Genomic DNA, 18,780 nt, shown 5'->3' with positions numbered 1-18,780 from the left:
GCAAGGGAGAGGGACTGTCATGAGTAATATGCATCAAGGAGAGAGGTCAACACACTGTGTGACAATGCAGGCATATCCCAAGTCAGCCATGAAAAAAGTCCAGAAAATTCACCCGGTGCTCTCCTCCCAGGCTGCAGACTCATCCAAGTGTTAGTATTTTGTAGACAAGCTTTGCTTCTCCTTTCAAGCATGCTTCAGTTAACCAACTAACCATTCTCATTTCCAGCAACTGGCGTTATATGTGAAAATGTTAACCTGTGAGGACATGCAGTTCAGGTCTTGAAAGCGTTTTTTTTTGCACTAAAAAACATATATACCTTAATAAAGTCCTTTGTAAGGAGGAAAGTATGAGGATCTCTAATAAAATAAGTCTCTGGGATCTTAAATGGGGGGAAAGAAAAGCAAACTGAGAAACAAAATTCATGTATAAGATATAATAACACCAAAATAGTTGCTATTTCAACAACATTAGTAGGGTAAAAAAACAAAACAAAACAAACCCAGAAACAAATCTTACCAGGCACATTCAGACTAATGTAAAAATCTTTCCAAGTTGCATACATTCACTGAGTATTTATTTCATGCTTAACTTTATTGCATTTTTTCCTGGCCTTTCAGGATTTACAGGTCTGAAATGAAAACTTAGCAATTTCAATTCATTATTCAAGACTTAAATCTACTTTCAGAATAAACCTGGAGTAATTTGATAGGGAGCAGAATACAGCTCATATACTGAGATGCATCCCCTACTCAAACAGTTCATTAAAAAAATATATATATTTAAGACATATTCTTAAAAATTTTGGCAGAATATTGCTGCTTGTAAAACCATACTGTTAAAGAACACTTCTTATTTTTCAGACAGGTACTATTTTACCTGACCTTGTAAAACTGAGAATAAAGCGTTCTTAGAAAACTAAACTGGCAGATTTTGAAATGCACTGTGCATTATGTACCTATATATACTGTACCCTGCACTACTGACCCTTAATATTTTTCTTGCAAGCTTTATGAATTTTTCATTTCCTACCACACGAGAAACATGAAAAAACACCAAAAACATGACTATCTTGGTAAATTACATTATTTCTTTCAGACATAAAATGGTAAGAAACACAATAAATACTTTGTGATACAGAAGAATCCTTTTAATCTATGTATGTTGTAATTCCTGCAAGCCAAACTGTGTTTTCCTCTGCTTCACAGCAGAGATGTAAGAACAGATATTAGAGAGAGATGTCCTAGAAGGTCACTAATGTCTACCACCTCAATGCCCTAGATTGACAGGTATATAATGGAATACCACAAACAAATATTTGCCGAAAAAGAAACTTAATGCAAATTCCAGTCAAGTGGCTGAAGGACTTTCAGCGGATCGTAGCCCTAGCACATTTGTTGCTGTAACTATCCCGGTACAGGTGATTTTTTGTTTGTTGACTGATTCAGTCTCCACGGCACATAGTGTTTCTTGGGAACTGGTGAGCATCTTGGGTTTTAACATGATTTAATGATGAATCAATTTAAAATCATAGAGCAATTTCACACAAAGTCAACGCATTTCTGTGGGCATATGTGTATACATGTGTATGTCTATACAGCAGCTCTCTATATGTACCACACAAATGGTATCTCTTTACACACTGTGTAGATACCTTCACTCATGCAGACATTTTTTACACAGGCACATAAAATTCAATTCAAGTCAAATCAAAGGTAGTATTTCCCATTACATTCAGTACTCTAGAACTGATTTGTCTGCTGGGGAGAAGGGAAGGGAATTATACTTGTTTGTGAATTTCATTTTCAAAATGACAAAGACTAATATTAACAATATCAGGCACTGTGGTATATGCTTTCATGCAGATCTGCCAATAATATTTTCAGACAAGTAATTTCCATTTTTCTTTTTTCAAATAATTATCAAGGTTAATTTCTGAAAGAATTCTGTGTTGAAATAAGAGTGTGAATTGTATTTGGCAGCAATACTGAACAAAACCTAGATCTTCTTCTCCTATCCTTTATAGTGATTCCTTAAATGATACTTCTGTTCTCTTGTGGGCACATTGAAATAAATGATTAAATCTTTTTTTCAATGCAGCCCAATCCTAATTTACATGTTTACTTTCACGTTGTCCAGTCTTGGCAAATTCTGATTGTTTGGCTATAAATTCTGCACACAAACTTTGCTGGCTTTGCCTCCGAGTTCAAGTAGATTTATGATAGTAATAGAGGAAGAGAAAGAGAAGCAGAATACAATAATAAACCAGCATGAATTTTTCAGATTATGAGGAATGGACACTTAAGACATAACTGTCAAAAGCAACTGTTATTTTACAGCTCAAGATGTCCGGGTAAATACTCACTTACACACTTTATGTGCCCATAATTTTAAAGCATTTAAGTTACTGCCAAATCCTTCTGCATCCAGAACAAATGCAGAATCAAGACCTTGATATTCAGGAAATATTGCATGTTTTTGCTGGCTTGAATTTACAAGATAACCACCTCCTCCCCACCTTGTGGATAGTAATGTTATCCTTTTCTTACAAAAATACCATTTTTAAAACTGAAAATTCTTAGAAGCGTTAAAGAAACTGAACAATGTTTCTTAAAAAGTACCTGTAATAGTAACTACTGCACTGAGACTATAGTCTGCACAGTACCACAGCTGTGCACAGCTACAACTGGTATTCCTCTCTGGAGCTCACACCACTTAAAAAGGACAGAAAAACCTTGTCAAAACCTAACACAGAAGATAAACATAAGCATACAGAGATAAAGTGACTGGCCCAAGGGTATTCCTAATGCTGCCTCCTATCAGATCACTTGACACAAAATGAAAAGCAGGTACACAACAGATTTGTGAACAATAATGTAATGCACTGGTTTGTTTAAAAAGAGAACTCTGGCTGTATCTGAAATTAATTTGAAAACCAGTAAGTGTACACTTCAGTTCTTGAACTGTAAATTATCAAACTTTAGATTTGTCTCAAATACTTCATTCTAAATAATCAACCCCTTTTCTCCCATCAGATCTTCAGTATTGTGTGCAAAGTGCTACACCACTCCCCGAGACACACATTCTAGTCAAGTCAATAGAAATTTTAATAAAATAAAGTTAATTCTTGTTTCACCTTCAAACGTCCTTCGCGTAGAAAAAGCTTGGAATTCAGTGGCTGCAAGATTTAATGCTTTCGGAACAGCAAAATGGCAATTATATTAGTTTTCACTTTCTTAATAAGGTGTTGCAGAAAAGCTATTTAGTGAGCTGATTTGAGATTCCCTACTGTTTTTAATACACATAAAATGAGATTTGTACTCCAGACACTTCAGGGAGTATCAGTTAGGAAATGATCATGTATTGCAGAAAGATAAAATGGGTCTTAGTCTATTATTTGATAATTATAGGTCAGAACAAGGGGAAAAAATCTGCAAAAATGCTGGCAATTCAATGTTTAAAATGAGTTGATCTCACACATCCTAATTTGTGCAATCAAGCAAAATGCAACTTCATAGCACTTAATATTGGCTATTTAACAATAACAGAGAGATATTTATATGTTTACATACAACTTGGTCAAGAAACCAATATACCAAATCATCCAGTCTTATGAATGATACTAACCTTAGATACAATAAGCAATATCCTCAATGTATTTTGATCAGAGGAAAGAAATATTGGGTTTTAATTTTTATGCTTAAAGGCAGACTGTACATTCACAAGAATTATACAACTGGGATGTTCCTCTGCAGCCTGGAGGATCGGTCCTTAGCTTCAGCTTTCTGTGGAATGAAGAGTTCAATACATCTGCTTTGCTCGCTACGCAGTCCACTGAAGAATTTGGGATTTACTTCTCCACTCTGGTTGAAAAAAGTACAAATCTGCCATTAAATAATACAAGTAATCTTTCTTTAGGAGTAAGAACTATTTTTAGTGGTCAAAGGCAATGCCTCCAGCAGCAAGCAGTGTAACTCAACAGCAGCAAAGCTGCAGAGCAGAAGAGTTGGTCTTAGAACACAATATTTATTTTTTTTCAGTTGGAATGGATCTACAACGATCATCTAGTCCAACTGCCTAACTTCTGACTGAAAGTTAAAGCATGTTCTTAAGGCCATTGTCCAAATGCCTCTCAAACACTGACAGGCTGGGGGCATTGACCACCTCTTCAGGAATCTTGTTCCAGTGTTTGATCACCCTCTCAGTAAAGAAATGCTTCCTAATGTCAAGTCTAAATTTCCCCTGATGCAGCTTTGAACCATTTCCATGCACCCTATCACTGGATACCAGGGAGAAGAGGAAACTACCTTTGTCTTGAGGAACCCATGCTGAAACTGTACCCACTGCAGGGTTTTCCCACCAGACTGACTCCAGCATGGCCTGCAGATCCCAGCAGCGGCTGAGCTCTGCTAGCTGTGTTAGCTGCAGCTGGAACACACTGTGGCTTAGAAGACAGTTCACACACCCCAAAACTGCTCTGCAGTATGAATGAGAGCATGGCAAACAGGGATGATCGGTGGCAGATTCATTTCAGAAGCACAGTCCTACACTAAAAAAAAAAAAAAAATACTAGAATTAACTCGCCTGAAACAGCACAGAAGTGAAGGGTTTGTTTGCTTTTTGATGTGCCATTATAAAAAGGGTAAGCCATGAAGCAGTGTATTTTTACCATACTTTTTGTCTAAAAATGTTATTTAGAAATGCAGGTAAAATGACCAAGGAAGATACTAAGGGTCCATCTTATTTGCAAACTTCCCTTTGCTGAGAGAGACGCCTGGTGCCTAGATAACAATAGAAGCATAAGGCATGAGCACTTTTACTTTGAATCATGGAGGGAAGAAATTCCTAAAACCAAATTGCATCACAGATCATAAGACAATGTCTTCATTCTTCTGTGAAGTGACCTTGTTTTATTCATCTCCACTGATTAATACCATAATCACTTAAACTTTCTAAAATATGTATTATCTAAATGCCCCTATGGTTTTGTTACCTTTCTTACATATTCAGTCTTCCTGTAACTAATTTGCATAATACTGGTGTGTTTTGTTCCTCTTGTGTACCACATTCAGGTTTTTCTACAACCCATTTGCCCCTTTGCATGGCAACTGAGTCCAATGAAGTGCGACAATCAGTAGGCATTTGAGAAACAAGCACCACACCAATAATCATCCAACTCCACCTTTCCTGAAAATGTATTTCAGTTTTGCATCCAGGTGAAGGCAGGACTCCTTTACGTGCTCTCCTGCCCGTGCAGCCAGCATGCTCAACAGCCCCCAAGCATCATCTTCTTCAGAGCAAGCATGATTGACAGCCCTTTGGTGGGTAGCATAAGCAGCTTGAAATGTTATTGTTTTGCACGAGTGGTGTGAGATACCGCATTTCTACTTGCATCTGCAGCTGTTAAGCAGCATCAATATCTTCAGGACTTTTTATAAGTTAGGTTAAGAGTATTGATTTCCATTTTATTATTGTATGTTTGGAGGAAAGAAGTGCTGTAATTTAAACAAAAGCAATGACTCAACTAGTCTGGAGGCTTCAATACAGTTAGTTATTTAATCAGGATACTCAAGGGACTGAAAGATGGGCACAGAAATGCATTTTCTCCACAGGTCACTACTTTATTAATTTAACATGGAGAAGGGGCAACCTTAAGCTCCCTCCCCGCACAGGAGGTACCTCATTGGATCCACTGTGCAATTAAATGGCTCCCCACCAGAAGACCAAAAGCTGAGAGCCAACCTCCAGCCTCCTCTCAGTCAGTCCACCCCTGAACCTCTTCCTGAACCCCCTGTGAAAGGAAAGAGTGCTAAGAAATGTGAAAGGTAAGATCTGCTAGGTTTTCTACAGGCTTGAATCACGTTGGTGAACTTATTTTTCTTAGGGAGCCCTGCCTTTTAGCTTTCACATTTACCTCATCAAGCTATTAATTGTGATCCCTAGTTCTTCCCTCTTTCGTCTTTATAATGCTCCCATTCTTGCCCCTGGTAGCCCAATATGCCTTTCATGACACAAAAATATTTTAAACACTCAGTCGGCTTAAACAAGCATTTGGTTGATACATGCAAATGGGAAATGAACTCGGTACATCTCATAAACAGAGACAGAGAAGGTAGAGCAAAAATACCATCAAGATGGATATCCTGCAGCCAGGGCAGGTTTAGCTGAGAGTGTCCCTTACTCTCCTAGGCATGCTGTCATGTGCCTGAGCACAAATACTTCCTTTTCCTCTCCAACAGCCCGTTCCCCTGAAAATCGTGCGAAACCTCTTTATGCTGAAAAGGGCCGATGTCACGGAGTGAAATGGTCCTCTCCCTTCCTAACCATACCAGAAGGAAAGAAAATTTTCTATAGTTTTTCTCTTTCTTGTATCCTTCCAACTCTGTGTGGAACAAAGGAGCTTGCCACTGATATAATGAAATTCTCTCATTAAATTACACTAAAAACTACAGCAAACTCTATTATAGTCTAAAGCAAATAGCTTTAAATTCCAATTCCTCTGACAAGGTCTATGTTGTTATAGGGGTTCCTCAGGCCACGCTGCTCAGTTCATCACTTTCTTTTTATAGTTGCAATAATTTTTAAAACTGTGGGTTTTGCTCCCAGCCCATGGCAATTTCACTGCCTTTTCCTCCCTGCCGGTTGCCTGTATACAAGGCAGACAGGGAGTATCCCTTTGCTTATAGAGTGAGTGCTGTGCAAGATTCTAAATGTACGCTGGAACTGAAGAAAGTCATACATTTATTTACAGTTTTGTTTACAATGACATTCATTTTTTTTTTCTCTTTCATGTAGAATAGAACAGAACAGATTATTTCAGTTGGAAGGGACTTGCAATGATCATCTAGTCCAACTGTCTGACAAACTCAGGACTGACCCAAAATTAAAGCATGTTATTAAGGGCACTGTTCAAATGTCTCTTGAACACTGACAGGCTTGGGGCATCAACCACCTCTTGAGGAAGCCTGATACAGTGTTTGACTACCTTCTCGGTAAAGAAATGCTTCCTAATGTTCAGTCTAAACTTCCCCTGGTGCAGCTTTGAACTATTCCCACATGTCCTATTACTGGTACCTGGGAGAAGAGCTCAGCACCTCCCTCTCCACCTCCCCTCCTCTCAGGAAGCTGCAGAGAGCGATGAGGTCACCTGTCATATAAAGAACAATTGATTATCCTCATTTCATGCTATTACTTTCTTCAGTTGAACTATTGTATTTCCTATGTTCATGTTTGTAATAATTCTTGTCCTATACAGATTGGTAACATTTACTGAAACTCTTGTGTTCATTGATGTCATGCCAAATGAAATCATTGCTCTGTCATCATTCCCCCAAATCTGTCTTAAGTTTATAAAAGAAAATGTTGCTCTCTTTGATCATTAAGTTACTGAGTACAACACATTAGCAAAGATTTTACTGCTAAACTACTTTTGTGAGAGATGCAAATAGCATGATACAATAATTCATTAAATATATAACTTCATGCCACAAATAGTTAACGTTTTGAAACCTGGGCAATCAGGATTTTTTATTTTTAGATTACTGATAACTGCCTTGAAATAGTTTTTCCTATTGTTGTGTAATGGAGAACCTCAGAATCAAGGATTCCTCACTATCTGACAAGCAATTTTATCTTTTCTGAAGAAATTCCCTCCTTCATTTTAAAACAAGAATTTTTGTTGTTGTTTTAGGATGATAAATATTTAAGGTGACTGACTGAAATAATTTCTCATCACCTAAACTCCACCTATATAAGGAAATACTTCCATATCCTGTTTTCATTATTCAGACACCAACACTTACGGTTACATTCAAAAGGCTACATGGACAAAAGCTCTATGTGATTTGTTGGGTGAGAGGCCAATCTAGATGATCTTTCCCATCTGGTGTTTAGGTCTAGGGAACAAGCTTCTCTTTGACATCTTGATTCTGCAATGCAAATTACTAAAATGTACACCTGCAACATAGAATTTCCCTGTTGATACTACTCTTTTGTATTACTCCCTTATGTGATGGTAATCAAAGCATCACAACATGCAGAATTGCAGATGTGTCCTAGCTAGTATTTGCAAACCAAACCAAACCAGTTCTGTTGCCTCAATATGCCTCCCGTTGCATAAATCCTGTTACTGAGAGAGAGTCCTTGCTCAGATCTTAGCAAGAACTTGCTCAGAACATCATCTTCTATTCTGGCCAAACTCTTTCTTTCTTTCTTCCCGAGTTTGTGTTGTCAGTTTCAAGTTCCAAGAAATTCAGGTTCCTGTTAATTCCAAAACTCCTCTTGGAAGCTAACCCTGCTCGCAACTTTCCATTTCACTTTTTTTTTTTTTTTTTTTTTTAAATCTATCATGACAGTCTTAGGTTTGTCATACCTCTTATTTCTTGACACTCCTACTCAGGAGTTTTTGCTTTTAAGCAAAGTGTTTCCTTTCCTCTCCCCGATGTCATCCTTTAACTAATTTTTTTTTTTTTTTAATATGAAATACTAGCCAGGATGCTGAGAAGTTATGTTATTAGATCTTTGAGATTTTTTTTTTTTTTGAAACAGAGCAAACTTATGACACAAACATTCTTTTCTGAAAAGGCTCCTCAGATTCCAAGCACATTATCTCCAGTAACAGAAAGTTATTTCAAGGCTTTTCTGAAAGAAATAAAATTGTTTACATTTCCTTGAATAAGAAATAAAAAAATCCTCTGAATTTTTACATGTAGCTTCACTTCTGACTGAACCACTACAGATTTTCAAAGTCTACAAAAAAGGAAGTGAAGGAATAAAAAAATTATATGAAAACTGTCATTAGCATCCCATAGTTGGCAGTCACTAAAATTTACAGGCATTTTAAAAAAACACTGCTGCTGTCTGGGACACTGCAATTGTTTCCACATGTGAAAAGCAGTGAGTAACAGCCAGAAAGCCTGAATTTCCAGTTGTACTAGTCTTAAAATTGCCAGTAGTATTTTTTTAAAAACACCATCAACTGCATTTAGAAACCTGCTAAATTTTACAAGTCAAAAGTACTTAAAATAGTCTTTTTTGTTTAGAAATGCCTAACTAGATTCTATTATGCAATATTTCAATGAAATCACAATGAAAAAAGAAGTCCCAAAGGTCAGGACTAAAAAAATCCCATAAAGCTCTGGGAAGGCTGCAAACATCATTTCTTTGCATTAACAACCATACCAAGATCTCTCTGTTCCTATGGTAATTCCTTCACTCCTACAAGGCTCCCAAGGACTGCCTTCGTAACCCTTTCCCTACCTCCTCCTCCTTTATGTCAAGAACTTCAAATGTCCTTTCTGTCCTTTCCCCTTCTTCATTGTTCACCTGGTTTCTCATGCTCCCACTGCACCTTGGCCTCTCCCTCCTTCAAGAAGACAGGAGCTGTTTAAAAGCCCATCTTCCTAACAGTGCCATTTCCCCTCCTTCAACTCTCATCAGACATGAAGAGAAGCTGCTTACCCTGACCAGTGCAGTTAAACACTACAGCACATGCAGGGCTTCACTCTGGGTAAAAATTAAAGGTACTTTTGGTTTTCCTGTCATTTAAAAAGTATTAAAATAATAATTAAACCCACACGTCACTTATTCATCAGCATTTATACTAACCAGAATGCTGAAAAACAGACACTAGCTACTCTGTTGCAATGAGGACAGTGGTATGATTGTACCTTTGTATTCTTACATTAATTGAGCTCCAGATATTGTCCAGGAGTAGAAACACTACAAAACAGAGAAAGTACCTGTGAAAAATCTCTTGTTACTTTTCTTCTCCATTGAGGCAGAAGAAAGAAGAAACTTCTACTGTTCATTAAGATCTCCAGGGGAAAGAGACATAGAACAATCTCTATTCTAGACAAAATAGCAAAACTGAGCATCTCTGTCCTTATTCCACAGCCTGGTCTGGAAAACAGAAGCAGTCAACTTGACCTCTACTCACAGCTCTCAACAGGCCAATGCGTCAAGCGAAAAAAGCAGTAGTGTTTGTGAGGAAACTGGGGGAGTGACTACTTCTGAAGGACTTTCAAGCTGGGAGACCAAATGGCTCCTGACTTCTGCTAGCCAGGAAAGGTCGCACAAATAGAAAGAGCCTGGCTTTGCTGGTACCCGCACAGCCACTGTAAGAAAAGGAAAAACTAACGCAGATGAGAATAAAATACAAGTACCTTAGACTTGTTAAGTGCTTTGGGGAGTAACTGGGAGTGGAGCCAAGGATGTAGCATTGGGCTGCTTCCCATGGTTTTCAGGGTGATGTCATCTGAATAGTGCACTGCCTCTTACACACAAGGAAATTTTACTCCGTGTCATCAGAAGGGAGAATTTGTTGGGGACGACAACAAGTTTTTAATACTATTTACTAGCTCCTCTTTCTTTTGGTTTTGTTTAAGACACCATGTATGTTTTTAATTGTCAGTTCTAAGAGCATAGAGGCCTTTAAGCATAGGCATTCTATCCATACAAATGCAACAGTAATATCAGCAGGAGGTTTCATTGAAACTTTGAAACTTCATCCACTCCCTTCTAATTTTTTTTTTCCTTCATGACTAAGAGCTTTCATAGTGCATATTTTCAGCTGGTTTCAAATATGCTTTTTATTTTAAAAGCTAAATTGTGAGCTTTAAAAATTCAGTTAGACTTGTTAAAATCAACAATAAAAGTAAAGTTTCTGTATGATGTGTTTATTTTGGGAGGAAATGATTTTTTAAAGAACAAAAATTTTTAAATTCCCCCACCTTTCATTATTTTTCTGTCCATCAACTGAATTTATTCCTTTTTTTTTTTTTTAAGAAAAATATCTTGTTTCCTTACTCTCCAATTGCATTTCCCTCCCTAATACTGTCCTCTTTCTGTCTTAGGAAATGCTCATACATTTGCATTGTATTCTGTAAAACTATTACGTATTCATACCTTTTGTATAACTTTATGACAAAGTTGGCAATATAACAGATAAAACATGGAATGTTAACATTTAGGATAGTATTTAATTTCTTTGACTTGGTGTAAATTACGTGCAACTGGGTTTGGTTGTAGGAGGTGTAGTAAACTGACTCTGGATTGCAATCTATAGAGGGTAGGTGCTGAGGACATCTACTGAGCACATTTTGTCAACCTGTTGATGTTAGCCTACGTAACTCAGCAAAGGACTGACCCTTCAGACAGAGAGGCTTCAACAATTAAGAGCTCCAAAGAGCTAAACTAAGTGTCATGAAAACTTTCCACCCATAACGTAGAAATTAAAAAACCCCTACATTAACCATTAGTCAAAAATTTAAAAGTTACTAAAACAATCCTGATTTTTTTTAAAAAGATGCAATGACTTATGATGGAAGCTAATGTAATCATGAGGTACAGACAAAACAGCAATGACTGACAAAATGGTTGCAATCATGCAATGCTTACAGCCATGACCGTAACAGAACCCAGCAGAATACAAGATATGGATTGAAAAGTCCCAGTTTTTCTATCTGCCCTTGGCGTACATTCTTCTAACAAGGCATTTTTACAGTGTTTGCCCAGTCTAGTTTGAAATGACCCATTTAATGAGTCTTCTACAGTTTCTCTAATAAGATTTGTACAGTCAAATTGCAGCCTATAGACCATTGGAAACTTCTGCCACTAAGCCTGAACTTTCCCATCTGAATTTGATCCTGTAACTGCTAGTTAATCTGGCATCAGACCAAGTAATATCCCTATCTCCATTGGCATGAGCAGCTCTCCATATTCCTAACTTTCTGCTACATGTCCCCTTTCACTCTGTTATATTCTATCAGGCTCTTGAAATCATAAATCAGTCTCCTCTGTACTCTCATCACTCAGATGCTCTTCTCTGAACTCTCTCAAATCATTCTGGTAAGGCAGCATGGAGAACAGCACACCATGCTCGCAAGGAAGTTCAACCAAAACATGAGTTAGTGACTGTTCATACCCCATGGCAATTTGGCCAGTAGTTGACAAGAATTCAGATGATCATAAGCAGGTAGTCATTTGAACTACTGGGACACCGACATCTTTTGATGTAGAAGCGAATAAATGAAGGCATAGGATCAAGTCTAGAGAATATCATTGTCATGAAAATAAACATTATTAATAGCTCAACTAATGAGTCTTTACTGTCAGAAGGATAACTTACACGTTTCAGAAAGCCAATACACAGAACACACATCATATTTATTTCTACTTATTTTACAATTAAGAACTTCCCCTGTAGAAAAAACACAGGAGAAAATGAGGAAAACAGGGAAACAAACAACAGAACAGGCCTTGTGAAAGCTTGCTGTAATAAAAGAGGAAAGGGTACTTAATCATTAAAGAATGCATTTTAGCTGTGACTTTTTCTTCTGTTTTATTATTGAAATAAAACATGATCACTGAAGACATTTTTTTAATGCTTGGAAAGCAGAACAGACTCAGTAAACCATAGCATGCATATTTTGTTCTTGTTTTATAAATATAAACCTACAAAATTAGAAGTGTGACTCAAAATTAAAAGTGCGACTTCATGTTCTACTCTTGCTTTGTCAACAAAAAAGCAAAACTCATACCTAAAATATTTCCTTGTTAATGAAATAAAACTTAAAAAGTTAAGAATGTGGTAATAAAAAAATAGTGGTTTTCTTTTTTGTCTGAATGGAAAGTAAATGCTGGCTTATCTCTTCGCTCTCAGCTTCATCTTTGTATTACAAATCATCTGCCTTGTTCCCACCTTAAGAAGGTGCTCTGAGATTTGCAAAGCACATACTTTTCAGTACAAATTGTGGTTATGAGGTTCCAACCACCTGCCAGCCTCCAGTTTGTCCACTGCAGGACACAAGAACTATCCCAGAGAACAGGCAAACCTACAGAAATAACAGCTGAAAAAGGACTGACAAGGAAGTAGGTAAAACATACATACTGAAAGGTGTCACATATAGTATTCATGAAGCTTCAGTGCATATTAGAATTTCAGTTTTGGAAACAGGTTATAGTGTTATGTTTAAAATAAATGTTCTCAGTTATTTTCAGGGTTTAGCTTATAAAGAAATAATTCTGTTTGGATTATTTCCCAGAACACATTCTTCAAAACTTCACTTTGTTCTTGACATAAATTGAAAACAATAATATAGATATACTGTATACAGGCTTCAAAATGGCATTAAAGAGGCACATTATCAATATGTTTAAAACATTTAGAAAGCTCAGCTTTGCATCTTTCTAAGTGAATGACTAGATACTTAGACTGAGTAATATCTGTTTCAATAAACTGCTGTGTGTGAAATGTTTTGAATAATAGTTAATTTATGCTGAGGTAATGACAGCGTAATATAACTGAAATCTGTGCTAATAGGAAAAAAGAAGCCCCTTCCAGCTATTTCTGTTACAATCAGCCGCAGTAATTTTCACCCTATCTCTCTCTCACATAAAAAATTACTTTAAGTGTATGGTGAAATGCTTGTTGCTAGTTTTAAAAGTCAATTAATTGGTACCTGCCATCCATATGGAGAAAAACAAAATAACCAGACAATAAAGAAAAAATTTTCATGTACAAGACCTATATTTTATATATTTCTGCAATAAAAGAGAGCAATTGTAGTTAATGATGTTCTTTTTCTATCAGCAAAACATTACACCCAGTTTGAGTAGGACTCCAGCACGTTCTGACAAAAATGCACATGAAATTTCTAATGTAGGTGAGAAATGGCCAAACAATTTATTCCAAATAATTGAGTGAAGTAGACTGAGACATTTTTCTGGGCTATGAGTTATTTACAAACTCACCTTTGTATTCCTTTGATGAATTAATTATCTGAAATATTTATCACATAGGTTGGCTGAAGTCTCATCAGCTAAGTAAGTTATTGGCAGTTCTTCTGTTCGAATGTTCAATGTATGGTCGGTGATGTACATTGAGTGGTAGTGCTTAGCTCTGTCTGGATACTGAGCTTTTTAATCACAACTACAATGAATAATAAGCAAATCTCAGACCTTCTAATATGCCATTTTGGACCCAAAAATACCCACCTGTATGCCACAATTTGGTTTGGTTCCAGGAATTGTATATTTTCTTGACTATGAAAGATTCTGAATTCCCATAAACATAACGGCACGACCCAGGAATGGTCATGAGCACAGATCAGCACAGATTCACTAAAATACTGACTACTGATCATCTCTAGCACATCCATTAACTGGAGACATCATGATCAATCTAGAGTTAGATTAATACAATCTACAGTTAGATTAATAGATTAAAATTGTTTTGAGCAATGGTAAAAGGTTGTTTTTAATTTGGAATCCTATGGATCAGATTATGATTTCTGACTCCTTGTCATAAATGGCTCGCGTTACTTAGAGTAGGTGCTCCCGAAAAGTTATTTTCATAGTAAAATTGGATGCATAGCTAAAGTGTTTCAGTAAAACACCTTCTGAAAGCCCTTTGCCTTGAAGAAGAAACAAGGAAAAGAGCACACATTAATTTCAAAATAAAAGCATATACACTGGGCAATTACTGCATGGTAACTGACCTCATGCAAATTACACTAATTCCTTACTGAATATTCTGACTTAAGGTGTTTGCTTATGTATTCAGCGCCTCCTGCAGTAATCTTTACCTACAGAAATAAATATCTTACTTTCAGAAAATCCCTGTGGTTTTCTTCTTGATCTACAGCAAGCTATCAGAGAAAGTGACAGCAAGTAAAAACTCTTCCTTTCCCATTTACAGAGGATGACACCGAGCTCTGAAATTCATTGGAAAGATATGAAAATCATTATATGCACAGGTGCTCGCAGAGTGAAACAAAAAAAATAAATTAGTTTTCTGTTGATAATATCTTAATGCATACAAACCAGAGTTACAGACAAAAAAATACTATAAAATAATCAAGGTGATTTTCCCCAAACCAATATAAATTTGGAGGAAAAAATCCCTGGTTTTAAGTCTGGGAAATACAGTATTCAGGAGTGAAGGAGACGTAGACTCCTCCACAAAAATCAACAGGATGCAAGTACACATTTCTTAGAGAAGAACAGAAGCCTCGGCATCGATGACAATTTCTACTTTGATAACCGCTTTCATTTGAATAACTGCTCTTGCTATACAGACTCCTTCAATTAACTTCGAAAAAAAGGGGATATTGATACTACTTGCAGCTTCCTACTTGTTTCATCACTATCCGTATTCATGCCTAAGCAGGACTGCTCCTAGGAAGGAAGTGATGACCATCCCTTGTATGGAGGCAATTAAGCACAACTGAACATGTAAGTGGCCAGTGCTGTGGGTACAATTCAATCAAGCAGATCCATAGGGGTGGGTTTGATATTCTTGTCACATCAAAGAAACGGCGCCCAGAAGAAAAAGGTCTAACAAGTTAAAAATGAAATCAGAATAAATAAGAATAACTCCGAGCGCAAGCAAGAACAAGCACATGGCTGCAAGAGCTGGTGTTACCTTGAAAGCGTTATATAGTGCTATTAGAATAGCGTGTTAATTTTTTCCTCATAAATTTGCCAGGTTCAGCCACCAGGGAAAGGCTAGCATTCCAGCTCCCTTTGTTAAAGACATATCTATCTTGCTGAGTCTTGACAGCCCTATCATGTCAGCCCTCTGTAGTAGCAAAGAGTGTTTCAGCAAGGAGGGGGGGGGGAAGGAAAGGAGAAAAAAAAAAAAAAGAAGTGAAAACTGATGTGATCTACTCTGCTTCCTGTGGGCATATTTCACTATAGCAGATCCAGAGGGATGCTTTGTTATTCCTGTCAGATCAAAGAAAGAGATAACAGAAGAAAATATAAGAGGAAAAATAAAACCCAGAAATGAGGGTAACTGAAAAGCTTTGCAAGACTACTGCATCATTATGACTTTTCAAATTATTTAAATATGCTAAACATCAAGTCACCACCAAAGAAATAAATATTGCATAGGCCATATGCTCTGTTAGCTGCCAGCAAAACTGTCCTACTAGGATTAGTTTACAGGCGCAGCAACTGCCTGTCAAACACTAGCAATTTTAATCATTTTTCAATTTGCTGTGTGAGTTGCGAGTATGCTCAGGTATTTTGACAGGTGGCTGCTCAGAACAAATATCTGAGCCCAGTAGCTTCAAACTGCCTTGCTTTCCTATGCCCTTGCAATTCCTGTTGGATTGGGGGTGTGCAAGTGTTTGGTGAAGATGCAGGAATGGCACTGCACTGCTAAGCTCTATTTACAACTTACACAGAACACAGGGATGACAAAAAGTTAGCCTCAAGTCTAAAGCAAACCCATAGCTGTGTAATACAATGTTTCACTTGATTTTTCAAAACACATCACAATTCTAATCACAAGCAAGTTGAATGCCTAAAAAAAAGTAAATACAGATCCGGCTATGATTTTAAACAAACAGAAAAACTGAAATAGTACTTTTCTGCATACTAAGTGTGCTTTCGGTACTATATGTCATTAATCTATTGGGCATTAACTGTCCACTTAATTATTTTGTGTTTCATCCGCAAGGTAGTACTGAAAATAATTTTAGCTCTTCTTTTGCATTTTCTAATGAAGAGTGTAACTGTGCTGTTCCCTTCCAGCCACAACACTTTGCGTCATACAGAAAAAAGTTCCTGACTTCAAAAAAACATAACCCCATTGATTTTTGAGTGTCCAGATTTCCAGGTGTCTGAGAAAAAATGGGGCTCCTAAAATCTATAGACATTCTGGGAGAAGCCAGGGGAGGGACTGTATTTTCCTAAAAAAGTGAACCAATAACACCAAAGCACCATAAATAAACTACATTTCTGATACTGTTCTTTATACATTAGCATTCTCAGCATCAACCCCCTGAAGTCAGCCAAATCTGTCCAGTGGAAAGGATTTAGATTATGATGTAAACTAACAGTAAAGACAATTCCAAATAACAGCTAATGTCCAATATAACTACTGTTTACATATTAAAAAGAGATACAGGCTTTGTACCGGGAATGTTCTGTCATGTTTCTCCACAGGAGAAGACTGTCATGGTAAAGTTCATTATCAATTACTGCTTTACAAGTACAAGATGAGTTAAGCTGTCATAATTTTCTCAGCCAGAGATCCTGTGCTGTCAAAAAATGTCAATTTCTAATCTGACAAAAGAAAGAAAATTATCTGTTATTCTGACCTCTAATTTCTTGACATTTTAATGCTGTAATTGCTGTGGTTAGTGCTGCAATCATGATTTCACCTGTCAAGTAAGAATGAATCAATATCCTTAAGCTGTTTTTCAAGTTTTGGCTTTCACCTCACGGCTTTTACTTTAGAAAAGGAAAAATTTACAAATAGGATACAAAAAGTTGCAATTAAAAATAATTTGGGGCTTGAAAAATATTTTGTTACACATTTTTTCCTCCTCCTTATTACAAAATGAGAAGAGTTTTGCAATGTGCAGAATAAGAGACCATTAGAACGGATAAAAATGGAGAACTTTCTAATTTTTAATCATAAAAGATCTGAACAACAAAATTCAATTTTATACATTCTGTGGAGCATTTAATTCAGGATTTTCATGTTGCCTAAATTATAGCGATCAAGTATTTTTCGTGTTATCAGCAAAACACAATGTTGTTTGAAAAATCAAAATCAGTATGTTTAAATGAAATCAGTATATTTTACCCATCCAATGCAGACACTAAGTTGTCAAAGAGTTATTACAGGGGCAGGCATATGTAATTTCATAGGCTTTAGAAATCTAAAACTTAACGCTATCCCAGCATTCTGGTTTCACTCATTGTGAATTTGCAAAACAGAGATGAAGCAACCCAGACTGAGAGTCTTCTACTAAACAGGTCCAAACAGAACAAAAGCACCGGATGGCCATTTTTCCAGTGTTAAACAGTAAAGAGTTCTTAGAGGGCTCCCCCATGCATGTGAGAAAAATGTAAGGAATGGCAGAGATTAGTTATCCCACCACTGAAAATGTTTTTGCTCCAGCTAAAAGGCTACTGAAGTGGCTCCTTTACCACTCTTCACAGAGTGCTAAGAACATACTTCTCAGTGGTTGAGTGAGGTGTCAAGGGTGAACATGAAAAAGCCAGGGCATAGCATGAACAGGTCACAGGGATCTGCCTTTTTAAATGATGTTTGCCAATCAGCTCAGACCTAGTTGGGAGGGGTTTTTAATTTGGAGCCTTATTTCACTGGATGGGTTCTGCTGGGACTGGGCTTGATATGGAATTAGTTACGGCCACAGCTGAGGAGGCTCCTGCCATATCTGAGCCCACTGGTCTGATAATGGCTGCTGCCAATAAGGTTGTATTGATTGGCTTATTTTACAGCCATTTATTGAGAACATTCACCATCCTCTGTGCGACAGAACAAAAATGTCTCCATTTATTTAGAAAATAAACATCCAGAGCATTTGGATGCCGAGATGCATTATCCTGGATAACTGCAAAGCTCAATTAATTTTAAATTTCAGCGTTTCTCAGTTAAGGTGCCAGACACTACCACTTGCCACTGAGAAACATACTAAACAATTGTTACTACTCTAAAAGGTGCTAGTGTTCCTATCCTTACATTTCTGTATTTGTAAGTGGTCTTCAGAGGCTTTTACAAGATCTTTTTGCTTTTAATATATTTTCTGGAGTATCTAGTAAAAGGCAGAAGTAAAAACCAACCAAACAAACAAACGAAAAAAACCACCAATGAATATAGAAAATATATACTTGTTAACACAAACATGACATCCAAATACCTGATTTACTAGATCATCAAGATGTCAAATGTTTTATTACCGGCCAGAGAATGTTTGCTAGTTTCAAAAATAGAGCTCAGGGAAACAGAAGGCAGCTCTAAA

At 36.9% G+C, this 18,780-nt stretch overlaps 1 protein-coding gene across 3 annotated transcripts in view; it reads right to left on the bottom strand.

The window, feature by feature from the left end:
* The window catches only part of NBEA (neurobeachin), a 510,084-nt gene that overhangs the window by 27,380 nt on the left and 463,924 nt on the right, over positions 1-18,780 (bottom strand). The window lies entirely within an intron of this gene.

This window comes from Falco cherrug, chromosome 2 (genome assembly GCF_023634085.1).
Source record: "Falco cherrug isolate bFalChe1 chromosome 2, bFalChe1.pri, whole genome shotgun sequence".
Taxonomy (NCBI): domain Eukaryota; kingdom Metazoa; phylum Chordata; class Aves; order Falconiformes; family Falconidae; genus Falco; species Falco cherrug.
Note: the sequence above shows the minus strand (reverse complement) of the source record. Positions and strands in the feature narration are given on the sequence as shown.